The sequence below is a fragment of the Megalobrama amblycephala genome, linkage group LG1 (assembly GCF_018812025.1).
Source record: "Megalobrama amblycephala isolate DHTTF-2021 linkage group LG1, ASM1881202v1, whole genome shotgun sequence".
Taxonomy (NCBI): Eukaryota; Metazoa; Chordata; class Actinopteri; order Cypriniformes; family Xenocyprididae; genus Megalobrama; species Megalobrama amblycephala.
The window spans coordinates 71,833,182-71,848,038 of record NC_063044.1 but is presented as its reverse complement, the minus strand read 5'-3'; the positions used below and the strand labels follow the sequence as shown (position 1 = coordinate 71,848,038).

Sequence of the window (14,857 nt, the reverse complement as noted above, 5' to 3'; positions counted from 1 at the left end):
TATTCTCCATATAGTGGACTTCAATGGACTCCAGACGGTTGAAGGTCAAAATTACAGTTTCAGTGCAGCTTCAAAGGGTTTTAAATGATACCAGGTGAGGAATAAGAGTCTTATCTAGAGAAACCATCGCTCATTTTCTAAAAAAAATAAAAAATAAATTTATATATGTTTTAACCATAAATGCTCATCTTGAACTAGCACAGGTCAAAGTTTGAATTAATTGTTATATACTTGCACTAGCATATTGTATATGACAATTTAGTTCAAACTTTGACCTGATGAGGGCAGCAATACACTTAAAAGAGTCTACACTGCTGGAATTCAAATAGAGAAGAAGAAGAGCATTCAAGATGAGCATTTATAGCTGCACTGAAACTGACATTTTGACCTTCAACTGTCTGGAGGCCAGTGAAGTCCACTATAAGGAGAAAAATCCTGTAATGTTTTCATCAAAAACCTTCATTTCTTTTCCACTGAAGAAAGAAAGACATGAACATCTTGAATGAGTAAATTATCAGGGAATTTGAAAGTGAACTAATCCTTTAATAAATGCTGTAGATGTGTTTTTGTTCAGGTTAAGGAATGTTAACTAATGAAATCTTATTGTAAAGTGGGTTTTTGTTTTGTTTATGAAAATAAATTATGAAAATGTATTTTAAGTTAAGCAGGTAAAATGTATAATTATCTTTAAAATTATGTGAAGATATGTACTGTACCTTCCTTTCTTTATCTCAGACAATAAACACCAAGAGAGAGAGAGAGAGAAAGGAAGTAACGTTGCTGAACTGAAACTAATGCTAATGGAAAAACCATGATATGAGACACTCGTGATGCAAATGTGGTTTTACAGCACCAAATAAACCTCACTTACTGACACTTACTACTCACACTTACTGTAATATCTACATGCCACCTTAGATAACAGCCGTGGTCAGAATCTCATCTTCTGTTTACTAAAAAAGAAAGAAAAGGAACAAGCAGAACTGGAACTAAAAAAATCTAACATTATGTTATGTTGTTATGTTAATATAAAGAACCCAATAGAAGAAACTACAATATAAATTATAAATATACAACTAAATATAAATATATAAAAATATAAAAAAATATAAATTACAACTAAATGAATTAATCAATAAACATACCCAATTCCTGATACACAGACTATGACAAGAGCACTTTCATCCCAGTTATAAATCTGGTAAAATTGGAAAATAAAACACAAATCAAAGGAAAATGATTTTGGCTCACTTTTACCAAAAACCCACCAATTTAATGTTTTCGCAGAAAGATGGAATGACATGAGGGTGAGAAAATGACAGATTTAATTTTTAGCTGAACTGACTGTTAAAATTATATAAACATGCAACAAATACAGTGAAAAACTGCGTAACAACAACATTAACATGTGTCTGATGTTAATGAGGGATTTGTGAACACATCAGTGTTTTCAGATTTGTGGAGTAAATATTTTTGACAATGAGGTAAAAAGATAAAATTGGGGTAAGATGGGCCGCCAGAATAGTGGCATGTTGTCACCAGTGTTATTATTTTTTAATGTAATACTTATTATGATGAATGGGGTTACTGTTCAATAATACTATTAATTAATGAACCTTTCAGTTTGCATTATAATTTGGGCAATTAAATATGTATTCTTGTATTTAAGTCACAGAATTTATTTACCTTTCATATTAATGTTTTACTGGCATTCTGCTTAATCTGTCACCGGTTGAAATGGTCGATTTACAGTTTATACAGTTTTTTATGCACATGCTAAACTGAAATATGTTACTGTATAAAAGTAAAAGCACAATGTTTTTAAGGAGAGCATCTTCCCCTCTAACATGTCATTTGTACCTGTAACCAGATCTTTAGTCAAAGAGCACAATAGTTGTCCTCCTGAATTTGAAGACGAATAAGTGAAATTGTGAGTTTCAGGAGCGTTTCTAACTCAGACAGTTTTCTGTACAGTCATATGTGAACACAGATGTGTGGTTATGTGGTTTTTCACAGGAATTCTCAGTTTTCACTGAATTTTGTTTTGTTGTTCCACTCACAATCATGCCATGCAGAAGATCAAAGGTCATCACTGAGAGTTTGAGATGCATCTCTCTCCGTCACTAATTTGAACTTTTCATTCTACACTGTATTTACATAAGATATACAGAATCAGAAACAACAAACACATGGAATACAGTCTTGCCTAGAGGAAGTAAAACCTGAATCAGGTTAATGAATTATTAAAACAGTCTGAAAGTGAAGAGATATGAAGGTAGACTTATTTTCAGATCATGTATTTATTTTTGTTACATATCATTTCAATGCAGCTTTACAGAGATCTGTGTTTCTCAGTGTCAGCAGCTTCACAGAAATAAAGCTTTAATGTCTTTGAGACCAAAATAATCATATCAGAGTCATCTGGTATCGAACTAATGTTCATATGATAATAATAACAAAACACATCTGTATGACATGAGTAACAGAAGTAATGATCTGGACAGCAGGATTTAGCTTGGAGTCATCTCATGTGAATCTGGATCAATACATTACATTAAATACATGATGCTTCACTTTCTGGTGATGAAACTCTGAACGTCTGAGTTCACCATTTATAAATGGAGATTTGTTTCTAGAGGCAGAATTCAGGAGACAGAAACACGATCAAGTCTATGAGATGTGGTCACACGTCTGGAAACAGACAGATGCAGGAATAAAAGTGTTCAGAAGCTCAGAATGAACTGAAACTCAGTCAAAGATCATAGTGATGTTCAGCTCTGAGTTTGATGTGAAAATGAGCTGTGATGAAGATGATGATGAAGAAGATCATCCTCTGGACACGGAGCCGTTGAGCTGCAGTGAATGAGGATCATCAGATCTGACCTTCATCTGGACTCCAGCTTCAGGATCCCTGAGAGAAACACATTCATTTATGAACAGCAGTGAATGTTAAAGTGATGCAGAAAAAAACTCGGTTTGATTCACTCACCTGTTTTCATTGGCACTGCCCTCAGAAAACTGACAGCAAACTTGAAAACTATAACTTTTTTAGAGACTTTACTCAGAGACTTGTTACAGTATAAATATTAAAAATATTCACGTGTTTGTATTGTGCTATATTTATGTTTATTGAATAAAATCGCTCTGTGCATCAATGAGCCGATGTGTTTTGTCTTCTGTGACAGAAAGTAGTGTTTCTTTTTATTCTCTGTCACTCCTGCACATATTCACAGGCTAAATATATTGTTTTTTTCACCATGCAAATGCAGAAAACAAGAATGTCTTGTTATTGACTATCATAGCTGACTCATTTAGTGAAACAACTTCAGCAGCAGATGACAACAACATCTTCAACAACTCACTCTTTCCTTCTAGCCACACATTCACAAAAACACTGTGCAACCACATCCACTGTCTAGTTTCAGCTCATGCAAGTGACTCAGATGAACCGAATCTATTTTACGATCTATTTTACAAATGAATTTAAAGGGGTGGTTGATTTTGATTTCACTTTTTAAACTTTAGTTAGTGGATTACACCACAATCACAATAATACAGACTGTTAGCAATGATTTTTTTTAACCATCAACTACTGCAAAAGGTGGAGCAGAAGCTGCATCTGACATGGCATTTATGTTTATTTACACATTTACACAGTTACACTGCAACTTTAGCCACGGTCCTGCATAATCAATATGGATCCTTATCCATGGTAGCTTTGGGATTTCCCAGGGATGTAAAGGTGCACACGGAGGGGCATTCCTGTTCTCCTGGCATAAGCTTTTACCAGTCCTTCCACGGCAGCATCCATCTGGGGCCACCACATGTAGCTCCATGCCAACCCCTTCATTCTGGTTATGCCTGGATGACCACTGTGTAACTATCGAGTGGCTGCATGGCCTTGAAGGGGAATCACCACTGCCTCCCTGGACACTGAGTTCATCCTGTTTTTTAAGGTATGCTCCAAAATCTGGATCCTCTGAGCACATATTCTCTCACCTGTGCTAAAACAGGATCTTTATCAGTCCATTTCCTGACTTGCTCTGCTTTTACCAGTGCACACTCGTGTAGATACATCATTTTCATCCAACAGCAGTACTCTCTCTTCCTCTGGTGGAGTCTCCACTCCCTTTTCGGACAACGGCAACCTGCTTAATACATCAGCATTTTGATGCTCCCGGCCAACTCGATACACAATGGTGTAGTCGTATCCACACAATGTTACTGCCCATCACAGGATATGTGGCACCTCTCTGAGTTCATTAAACAGCGAAATCAGAGGCTTGTGATCGGTAACGATGGTAAATGGTCTGCCATACACATACATGTGGAATTTCTTTACCTCAAAAATAACAGCAAGACCCTCCTTATCAAGTTGAGAGTAATTGACCCTTCAGAAAGACCCGCCCCCCTTAGTTACTGTTGCTTTGTCCGACAAGCCATGGCGCAGTGACGCCACACACAGTGAAAAATACATCGCGGAGCAAAGAGGACACTGACAACACGTCGACAGACAAGACAGAGCAGGTTACTTATGATATTAATCAAAGTCTCAGCTTTCAAACTGTGTAGATTTTAAAGAAACTCAAACAATAAAAAGCGTTTTGTGGCTCTTTAATGTGTCTTGACAGATCGCTTTAGCATCTCGTGAACTGATCATCTCTTCCTACTAGTTCATTTATAGCATCAAATAAACATGAATGAACATCAGAAGGAATGCTGTTTCAAACGTGGAAAGACGTCAGTACACACCCTTTTTCCAGTTTAAGTCCACCGAGGTTAATCTTCTAACTCCTGACTGCTTGGTCGGACAAAATGGCAAATTTGGTGTTCTGACTGGTTAGATCACTTGTCAATCAAACTCCCGGCAAAGGGTCAATTCTTCTCTGCTGCATTTAATGTACGTGACACAAACCCTATCGGCCTGTCTGTTCCATCTTCCATCTTATGAGACAGCACGGCCCCCACCCCATACGGGGAGGCATCACAAGCCAAGATGAGGAGTTTGGTAGGATCTTAGTGCATTAATAATGCTGAGGACTGGAGAAGCTTTTTTGACAAAGGCTTCTTCCTGCTCACAGCCCCACATCCATTTTGTCTCCTTTCTCAACAGCTTCTTGAATTGCTTGCACTTTTTCTGCAACCGGCTGGACACCTTCAGCACTGATTCTGTGACCCAGGAAGACCCCTTCTGTTCCCAGGAACTCACACTTGTTCCTCTTCAGCCTCAATCGACTTCTCGTTTAGTCTACTCAGAACTTCCTCCAGGTTTCTTAGATGTTCCTCTTCACTGACCCCTGTGACTAACATGTCATCCAAGTAAACTGTGACGTGTTTCATGTTCTGCAGGATTCCCTCTATGGTGCTTTGGAAAATGGCTAAACTCAACGCCACTCTGAAAGGCAGCCTACAGTAAGTGTTTAGTCCCTTCTGTGTGTTATCAGTCACATATTTCTTGGCACTCTCATCCAGCATAATTTGCTGATACGCATGGCTCATGTCCAGTTTGAAGAATTGTTGGCCTCCAGCTAGCTGAGCGAACAAATCTTCCACTTTAGGAATAGGATTTTGTTCCACACAAGATGCTCTGTTTACTGTCGGTTTGTAACCTCCACATATCCGAATAGAACCATCTGGTTTCTTAACAGGCACTATGGGAGCTTCCCACTCTGCTAACTGCACTGGTTCAATGATTTTCTCTTCCACCAGTCTCTGGAGCTCAGCCTCCACCAAGGCACCAAGTGGAATACGTCTTGGCTTATAGAATCGTGGTTGGGCCTCTGGGTTGACATGAATCTTAGCTGTGGTGCCTCTAAGCTGCCCCAGCTCTTCTTTAAACACTTCTGCATGTCTGTCTAGCACGTCTGCTAACTTAAGTCCTGGCACTGCTGTTACTTGATTCACCAGCTCCGGCAGCAACCCTAAGTCTTTAAGCCAGCTTCACCCCAATAAATAAGGCCCCTCTCCTTCTACCATGACCACTGTAAGTTTTTTCTTATATTTTAGATTTCCACTGTTCCTGTAGTCTGGCCTAGCACCTCCATCTTTTCACCCGTGTACATCTTCAATTTCAAACTGCAAGGTTTCCATTCTGGCATGTCTGTTTGTTTCCACAACTTAGAATATTGCTCTTTGCTAATGAGTGTCACTCCACAATCTGTGTCGACTTCAAACTCCACTTCCATGCCATTCGCATTCACCTTCACTGTGATAGGAGCCACTTTGGGTTGGACTTGGGATACAGTGTATATTGTGTTAATATCACTGGTGTCCTCCCTCTTGGCACTTTCCTCCTCTCTAATAAGATGAGTTCTCCTACCTTTCTCTTTTTTCTCTCATTTTTGTCCTTTGGATGCCATTTTTTGGCACCCTACAGAAGCTTGCTTGGCCCTGCATGCACGTTTTATGTGTCCACGCTTTCCACATTTATGGCAGAGCTCATTCGGAAACTTACATTCCTCTGGCGAATGTTGACCTTTACATCTGTAACATACAACATCTTTTTGTCGCCCATTCTCTCAGCTGAGTACACTCTATGCATGCACTGCTGTCTGTCCTCTAAGTGTCTTTGCGTTTCGTCCTGCCTCTTCAGTTAACAATCATTGTAGATCTCTCACGTTTTTGTTTGCAGACTTCATTGCCTGGCAGATGGCAAGTGCCTTCTCAAACGTTAGCTCCACTTCCAGCAGCAATCTTATCTGCATTCGGTCGTCATTCACTCCACAGACGAGTCTATCCCACAGCATTTGAGGAAGTGTGGCTCCATACTCACAGTGCTGTGCTAACTTCTTTAATTCTGCCACAAAATCAGAAAGCGTTTCTCCCTCTTTCCTGTGCACATGAGTTAAACTTGTATCCTTGCACAATTTCACTTGGTTTAGGATTGAAATGACTTTTAAGGACATTTCCTGTTTTGAGGACACAGTAAACTTCTCAACAAGCTATAAGTGTTAGCCCCAACTCCACCTTCTTTTTCTCAGGAGCCTCGATATCATTCGCTTGAAAGAAGCACTCCATCATTTCTATGTACTCTTCCCACAGCTGCGACTCACTGTCGAACGGGCTCACCTTTCCCACAAGCTTCGACATCTTGACTTAGTTCTTGCCTTTGTCTCATGCTGTCTATTTCACTGCAGTGAAGATACTCATATGGCCATTCAACACTCAAGGCAACATTTCTTCTGTCACACAAACACCATGAATCCTCGTCACCAATTATGTGATATTCTGTAGTGCAGCAGGATATGGAGACGAATAGATACTGTATATTTGATGTATATTTAACAGATGTTTACACGGGAACACACAAGCTGGATCTGCCACCAAGCACAGACAACAACAACACTGCTTACTCTGTGAGATTCAGCCACTTGTTGCACAAGCATGCCCTCTAGTGGTCACACTCCCAACTAACATTATATTTCACTGCAAGCTTCATCTGCCAGTTTATGCCTCACTCTTCTTAGCTCTGCTGCCACCATGAACCGCCAACAAATCCACATTGAATTTTGCTACATTCATTGTGGGACATTTAATGAAAATGCAATTGCAAGTGACTTAACTGTGAGTGCAAATGCAATTAAGAAAAATAACATTTAAATGGTAATTTTGCTACAAATTTTGTTTGAATATTTTTGCAACTTATAAAGTGTTAAATATATGTCTAAATTACATGTTAAAACTAGTGTAGGAAACAAACGTAAATGATAACAAATGTAAATTAAATGCAAATGTAAATTATATTATTGAATTTGAATAATCATTTTGCTCCAAACATATAGTATGGAAAATGTCAATTTAAATACAGAAATGCATTGCCATTTTGCATAGTACATTTTAAATAGAATATTGCCACACGTGTGCTCCTCCTAGTGCAGTTCATCATCACTGAAGCTCCTCCCACTTCACTCACATCACCAGTAAAGTTCCTTCCACTGTAATCACATCATCAGTGAAGCTCCTCCCACAGCAGTTCGTCAATAAATGCAGGAATATTCCCATCAGAGCATCAGGAAGAGCTGAAATCTGCAAAGACTGAGTTTATTAAAGAGGGCAGTGAGAACATGAGTGACCCAGAACCCTGCAGAATGAAACACACTGAAGATACTGAAGAACAAAGAGGTTGGTGTTTATTCTTCAATCATTCATGATGCTGAACAACATTCATGTATAAGCCTGTCGCGATAGTCGATATATGGACACGACCTCGATAATTTTTAGTGACGCGATATATTGCCCATTATGTTTACACAAAAATAAATGTCACAGACATTTTGCCGATCGTGCTGCCTCTGTCATGTCGTCTGCTCTCCGAGGCGAAAGCGGCATGCAGCTCCTAATTCGTTTTTACATTCCACTGCGCTGTTTTTCCATTGAAACGTGTTTGTCAAGTCACCTTTATTTATATAGCGCTTTTTTATAATGCAGTTTGAGTCAAAGCAGCTTTACAAATGCGTGCATCCTATACTTTACTGAGAAAAGAAGGCCAGGGAAGAACCAAAATATCCATATAAGTGCCTTTTGTGTATTTGCAAATGTTCTACTTGTTATTTAGCAGTTTTTGTTAGCAAAGGTTTATTATTTATTATTTATTCAACTTTTTTTTTTTTTTTATTTAATTTTTTTTTTAATTTTTTTAATTCCAGTATCTAAATATAACCCAGCTAACACACGACGTAACAGTTACGTAATGTATTCGTACTTTTTGGTAATTTAATGACTTACTAACTGACAACGTAACTGCGACGTCGCATGCCAGTAATTTCATTACCTTCAGATTACCATCTCACAACGTCGTCAGTACGATCTCCTAACGTTATAAGATTACCAAGGACGTTCCAGATACGTACTCTATTCGTAATATAATGGTCATTCCATGACTTACTAGTAACGTAACTACAACGTTCCCAGCTAACAAAAAAAGGTCCCCAGAACGTCCCCTGAATGGCCTCTGCGAACGTCCCCCGAACGTCCATGTGTAGGGTCCTCTGGCTGTCCCGGGGACGTCCGCAAAGACGTCCTCCGGACATTCACGGGGACGTTCACAGGACGTTCAGCGGCCATTCGGGACGTTTAGGGGACTTTCGATTAAGTCCTCTTATTGTTTTTTATTTTACTTCTAGGTTAACAAAAGAACACAAACACGTTGTAAGGAGAAAAAATACATTTATTTATTTATAATAAATTATCAGTTTCATAATTGTTGTGCTCTTTCCGTGTGTGTGTGTGTGTGTGTGTGTGTGTGTGTGTGTGTGTTATGCAGTTGTGCACGCGCGTCTCTCGTTGTCAGCTGTGGTAGTCCGATGGCAGTTTTTTCGATGGCTTCTAACCTAAAACGACAAAATGAACACATTCAATAATGTTTCAGGTATCGTTTGTCTATTAAGAAACATTTGTTACTAACAATTTGGATTCGTGAGACCAAGATTAGCGTACATTTGAAGATAGGCCGTAACGGTCAGCCGCGACGGACAACAACTTCAGCAAACGTTTGTAAATGTAATCTTGTCATATAATTTAAACTTTACAAGATAAACAGTGGTTATGGTAGCTAATGTCTGCTAAACTAAAATTTAAAATACCTTTTTGACCGACGAAAGAGAAAACTCAAGGCCTCATCTGAGAAAATCACCGGCAGGACCGTTAACTGTCGACGCCGAGCGTTGCCATGGATACATGCGCGTAACCTAAAGAATGACGTCACTCGATCGTCACTTGCTTGTATCTCACAGTGTGGCTATATTACACTTTTTGCCACATGCTATACCTTTCTTATGTGTAAAAATTAAAGTAATTTTTTTAAAATAACTTTTCTTTAATAAAACCATGTTTGACAGGTATTTATGGGTATAGGAATTGTCTTACCTGTGTTATTTTCCAATTTCTTTGCCAGCAAAGTGCTTTTCCATTCTTCATCTTTTCTTTGGCTGCATTCATCAGTTGAAGTCAATAACATTATTTTAGAGCTCCAGTTCAGGGTGATTGGGACACTTTTTACCATTGAGATGACTTGGATAAAATGTCCCATTCTTATATTATCCCACATCTTATATTCAGTAGCCTACTATTGGGGGGCATCATGATTTTGATGTTTAAAATGATAACTGCTGAAAGCACACATGATCTGATGACATCTTTAATTAGTTAGTAGGTTGAAGTTACTCCATTATTTTTTCCCATAGGCTAACATGAAAGTTGTTCATTTTTAATATTTACTTCATTTTACAATGAATGGGTCATTCTACAGAAAAGTCCACTTTTCTGTCCCTTTACAGAAATATTACACTTGAAAACACTTTTTTTTATATTGAAAACAATTTTTTATATATATTTTAATATGAAACAATATTTGAACAATTAAACCTTCTTGCGCATCAATGTGGCAGTATTTGTTTTTTAATTATAAAAATTCCAAACAGCACAGAAGTGCTCGTCCCCACAGTCATGTGGGAAAGTGCTTTATTTTGAGCTCAGAACCAGGGTTTAAATACAATAATGTATGCATAACTGTCAAATATATTATGTAAATGACATTAAAAAAACAAAAACAAATGCTGAATAAATATTATAAAATATATTTTAAAAAAACCCTGGTGTTGTGTCACTGGTGTTACCTTTAACAAAAATCTCTTATTTTGAAATAAAAATCACACTGTTGACATCAGTTGACTACCTTCTTCCTATTTCCTGAAGATCCATGAAGAAAGACACATGGAAAGTCCACTATCTCTTTTCAGTTATCAGAAATTTTAATTAGAAAATCATAATTTCATATGAAGCTTTTAGTTGAAGTCACTGGTGTGACCTACTTTATTATTAGGGAATTTCAAAAAACTAGAATACAAATGGATTAAATTACTTAATTTAGTGAATATACCATGATTGACAACATGTGGATTGATACCTTGCAGCAGCCATAAAATGCATTTTTCATGAAAAATGTCACTGGTGTTACTGTCACTCACTGGTGTTGTTTATAGAAAAAAAAAACTTTATTCAAAGCTATTTATTTAGTTATTTTGCATAAAATAGCACTAAATAATGTGATTCTAACTTTTTTTCCTATTGTTAATCCTCCTTTGGTCAGATATGGCTAAATTGAGGGTATTTGGCTAAACTGAGAAGCTGAGAAGCAGCGACATTACGGACAGCGTATTTTACAGGCATTTTTAAAATGTTGTTTATGATCTTTTACTGACTGCTTTCACTAAGTGTCAATGAAAAGTCTTTGATTGTATAAAAAATGTAATAAAATTTAGTCTCCTCTCCTTGATTATAGTTGAAGAATAAGTAGGCTATCTTTGGTCCTATGTATCTGTCACTGGTGATTCATTGTGTCACTGGTGTTACTGTTTTTTGTCTGTCTCATTAAATAAAATGTGTCATATGTGACATGATAATACTTTTACATTCATGGAATTCTGCTAAACTCAAGAATTAAGATGTAAAGGATTGCATTACTTGTTTATAACTGTTTTTCAAATATTTCCATTGTTATAGCAAATACATGCATAATTAAATTAGCATAATTCAATCACTTTTAACTAACCTGATTGAAATTAAAAAACAAAACAAACATAATCTCCTTATTTTTTTCATTATCTTTTTTTCTGTAACTCTGACTGCATGTGCTGAAAAAAATTGAGAAATATCATTTCATAAAAATGTTTAAAATGCCAGAGAAGTATGGTAACACCAGTGACAAAAAAATGGTACATGCTGTCTTTAAATGCACAAAATAATAATAATAATAATAATAAATCATAAAGCTGTCATTTGTATTCATAAAGTCAATGTGTAATATAATAATGTGGTCTAAGTTTAAACGTTAGAAAAAGAAATACATTTTAAGACATTTTGTCATACCAAAAGTGGACTTTTCTGTAGAATGACCCGAATTCAATTACTATTTTTACTTGAAGTAAAACCATAATATCAACCTGCACAACAAAACAATCATGGTTTCTGTAAATCCATTATCATGTTTAAAGGGATTTTTAAGGAACACAACCTCCTTTAAATCCAGTAGGTTTAGTTTCATTTGCCCTTTGTCTGAGTTTCAAGGTGTCAGGTCTGTTGATAAAAGGCAACGCTGTTTTTTTTTTTACAAGTGTTGTTATGGAAATACCAGATGAGGGACGTCAGTAGGACTTTCGCAAACTGGCAAGGACTTGAATGTCCTCCGAACGTCCGTCAGCGAACGTTACAAAGCGGACCAAACGCGGACGTTAAAAAGCGGACCAAACGCGGACGTCTCCCGAACGTCCGCCAGCGGACGTTAAAAAGCGGACCAAACGCGGACGTCCCCCGAACGTCCGTCAGCGAACGTTAAAAAGCGAACCAAACGCGGACGTCCCCCGAACGTCCGCCAGCGGACGTTAAAAAGCGGACCAAACGCGGACGTCCCCGAACGTCCGTCAGCGAACGTTACAAAGCGGACCAAACGCGGACGTCCTCCGAACGTCCGCCAGCGAACGTTACAAAGCGGACCAAACGCGGACCTTAACGGACGTTCACAAAGTCCGGGGGATGTCCCTTGTTTGCTGGGTTGTATGCCCGTAATATTATTACCATCAAATTACCATATCACAACGTCGTCAGTACGTTCTCCTAACGTTATAAGATTACCAAGGACGTTCCAGATACGTACTCTATTCGTAATATAATGGTCATTCCATGACTTACCAGTAACGTAACTACAACGTTGTATACCCGTAATATTATTACCATCAAATTACCATATCACAACGTCGTCAGTACGATCTCCTAACGTTATAAGAAAACCAAGGACGTTGCAGATACGTACTCTATTGGTAATATAATGGTCATTCCATGACTTACTGGCAACGTAACAGCAACGTCATGTGCTGGTGATTTCATTACCACCATCACACCTTCTTTATATGTTATTATTAAGAGAATTTGCCATTTAAAATGTGTAATTAAACGTCAGACACGACTGAAATGTCCCTTAAGTCAGAATATGGATGACTGCTTTTTATATAGTGACGTGACATACAGCGCGCGCCTCCACAAATGGAGTGCGCGCGCGCCCACAGTATGTTGACAAGTGAGTGAAGTTAATTTTTCTGAGAGAAGAATTTATTTTCCGAGGTGACAACGAATAAATGGCTTTTATAAAAATGTATAAAGTTAACTTTGGAAAGACACAAAACCTTTTTTTATTGTTATGTTTACGTTAGTGCTGGTGGCCGTTAGAGTTGCCATGGCAACCGGGAAAACATTCAAGCTGCTGGAGAGGACAGCGATGTTTCTCCGTGTTTTTCGTCAGTTTTATATAGCAATAAAGTTCAACAACTGCGTCAGATTGGTTAAGTAACATTACCCACAGTCTACTAAGTACTTTTGTTAATATTTTTACCTCTGTGATTATATGGTATCTTTCCTTGATCGTCTGAAATATATGTTAGCAAAATGTTACGCTAGCATAGCATATGTTTTTAATAATACTGAGTGCAAAACGTCTTGAATGCTTTTATTTTATGTTTCGCTGTAGGCTATATGTTTTTATTTATAGTTTTAGTGTATTTTATTATTTTATTTTGAGTTTTGATCATGTTCTGTGTGTTTTTCACAATAAATGAATTTAATTCATTTTGAGGTCTGCATTCATCATTCACAGCTGTTGGAATAGCCTTTAAATTAGTTTGGGCAAATGAGGACATAAATTAGGTTAAACTACTGCATGTCCGCCCATAGAAAAACAAATAAATATAAAAATTACCAACTAATTACCAGCACACAACTATTGATACACAACGTTGCCACGACGTCGCAGTTACTAACTGGAAACGTCACAAAGTTACGTTGTGGCAACGTATCCGGGAATTTCACTTTTCCGGTTGCCACAACGTAACTAGTTACGTCGCCACGACGAAAGTTTGGTCACCAAATTACGTTGCAGTTACGTAACAGTCACGTATTTTGGTTAGCTGGGAAGTTCATTGTCATGTGAAAGTGTGCAGGCCTACTTGCATTATTATGCTGTTATTATATTATATTATATTATATTATATTATATTATGCTGGAAAACATTTTGGTCAACAGCAGTTGTTTTAAATTTGCTGTAGAAATTAAATTTGTATTGTATTGTATTGTTTTATGATTATATATTCAGTTGCATAAAATGGTCTTAAAATGACAATAATATCGCATATCGCAGATATTTCTGGGGCAATATATCGCACTACGAAAAGTAGTTATCGTGACAGGCCTATTCATGTTAGAAATGTTTAAGCACATCTGCATATTTAGATTTGTCAAACTATGAAACTATGAAAAATATGTATGGGTACTTTTTTTTTCAATAAATGGTCAGTAAATGGAGGTTTCATATTGATTGTCAATATAAGGTCAAATATTATTTTAGCTTTTATTTTAAATGTATTTTACATCTGGTTCACATTTTTTGCAACAACATTACCAACGATTTTTATTAGAAATAAACAGTAAACACCAATATTTATGAGGTAAATAAACTTCCCAGAATGCCTGACAGGGTTTTCAGCATAACTGAAGCAAAAGCTGATATATAGTTACTGATAAAGTTTTATTTCTCATAAGTTATTAATAGTTATAGAGATTGTTCTTCTTACAGTAACTTTGGTTGATGAAAAAGTTGCATTGTATAACAGGTTTAAGAACTCTCTTTTTTTTTTTTATAACAAAAAGAACGTTATTGAAAAATATTACAATAATGCAATACACAAAACATCAAAATGCAAAAGAATTATAAAAAACAACAGGTAACACTTTACAATTCATTAGTTAACGCATTAACTAATTTTTTTGTTAATGTTAGTTAAGAAATACAACTAAACATTGTTAGTTTCAGCT

The 14,857-nt window shown here is 37.0% G+C and overlaps 2 long non-coding RNA genes across 2 annotated transcripts; both read right to left on the bottom strand.

Moving 5' to 3' along the window:
* Positions 1–2,281: 2,281 nt before the first annotated feature.
* LOC125249129 lies at positions 2,282–3,364 on the bottom strand. The gene is made up of 2 exons (XR_007180506.1): positions 2,990–3,364; positions 2,282–2,911 (listed from the first exon to the last, which is right to left on the bottom strand). It is a non-coding gene; the product is annotated as an uncharacterized LOC125249129 (long non-coding RNA).
* A 5,546-nt stretch (positions 3,365–8,910) lies between these two features.
* Positions 8,911–10,491, bottom strand: LOC125248822. The gene is made up of 3 exons (XR_007180391.1): positions 9,865–10,491; positions 9,582–9,686; positions 8,911–9,329 (listed from the first exon to the last, which is right to left on the bottom strand). It is a non-coding gene; the product is annotated as an uncharacterized LOC125248822 (long non-coding RNA).
* Positions 10,492–14,857: the final 4,366 nt, after the last annotated feature.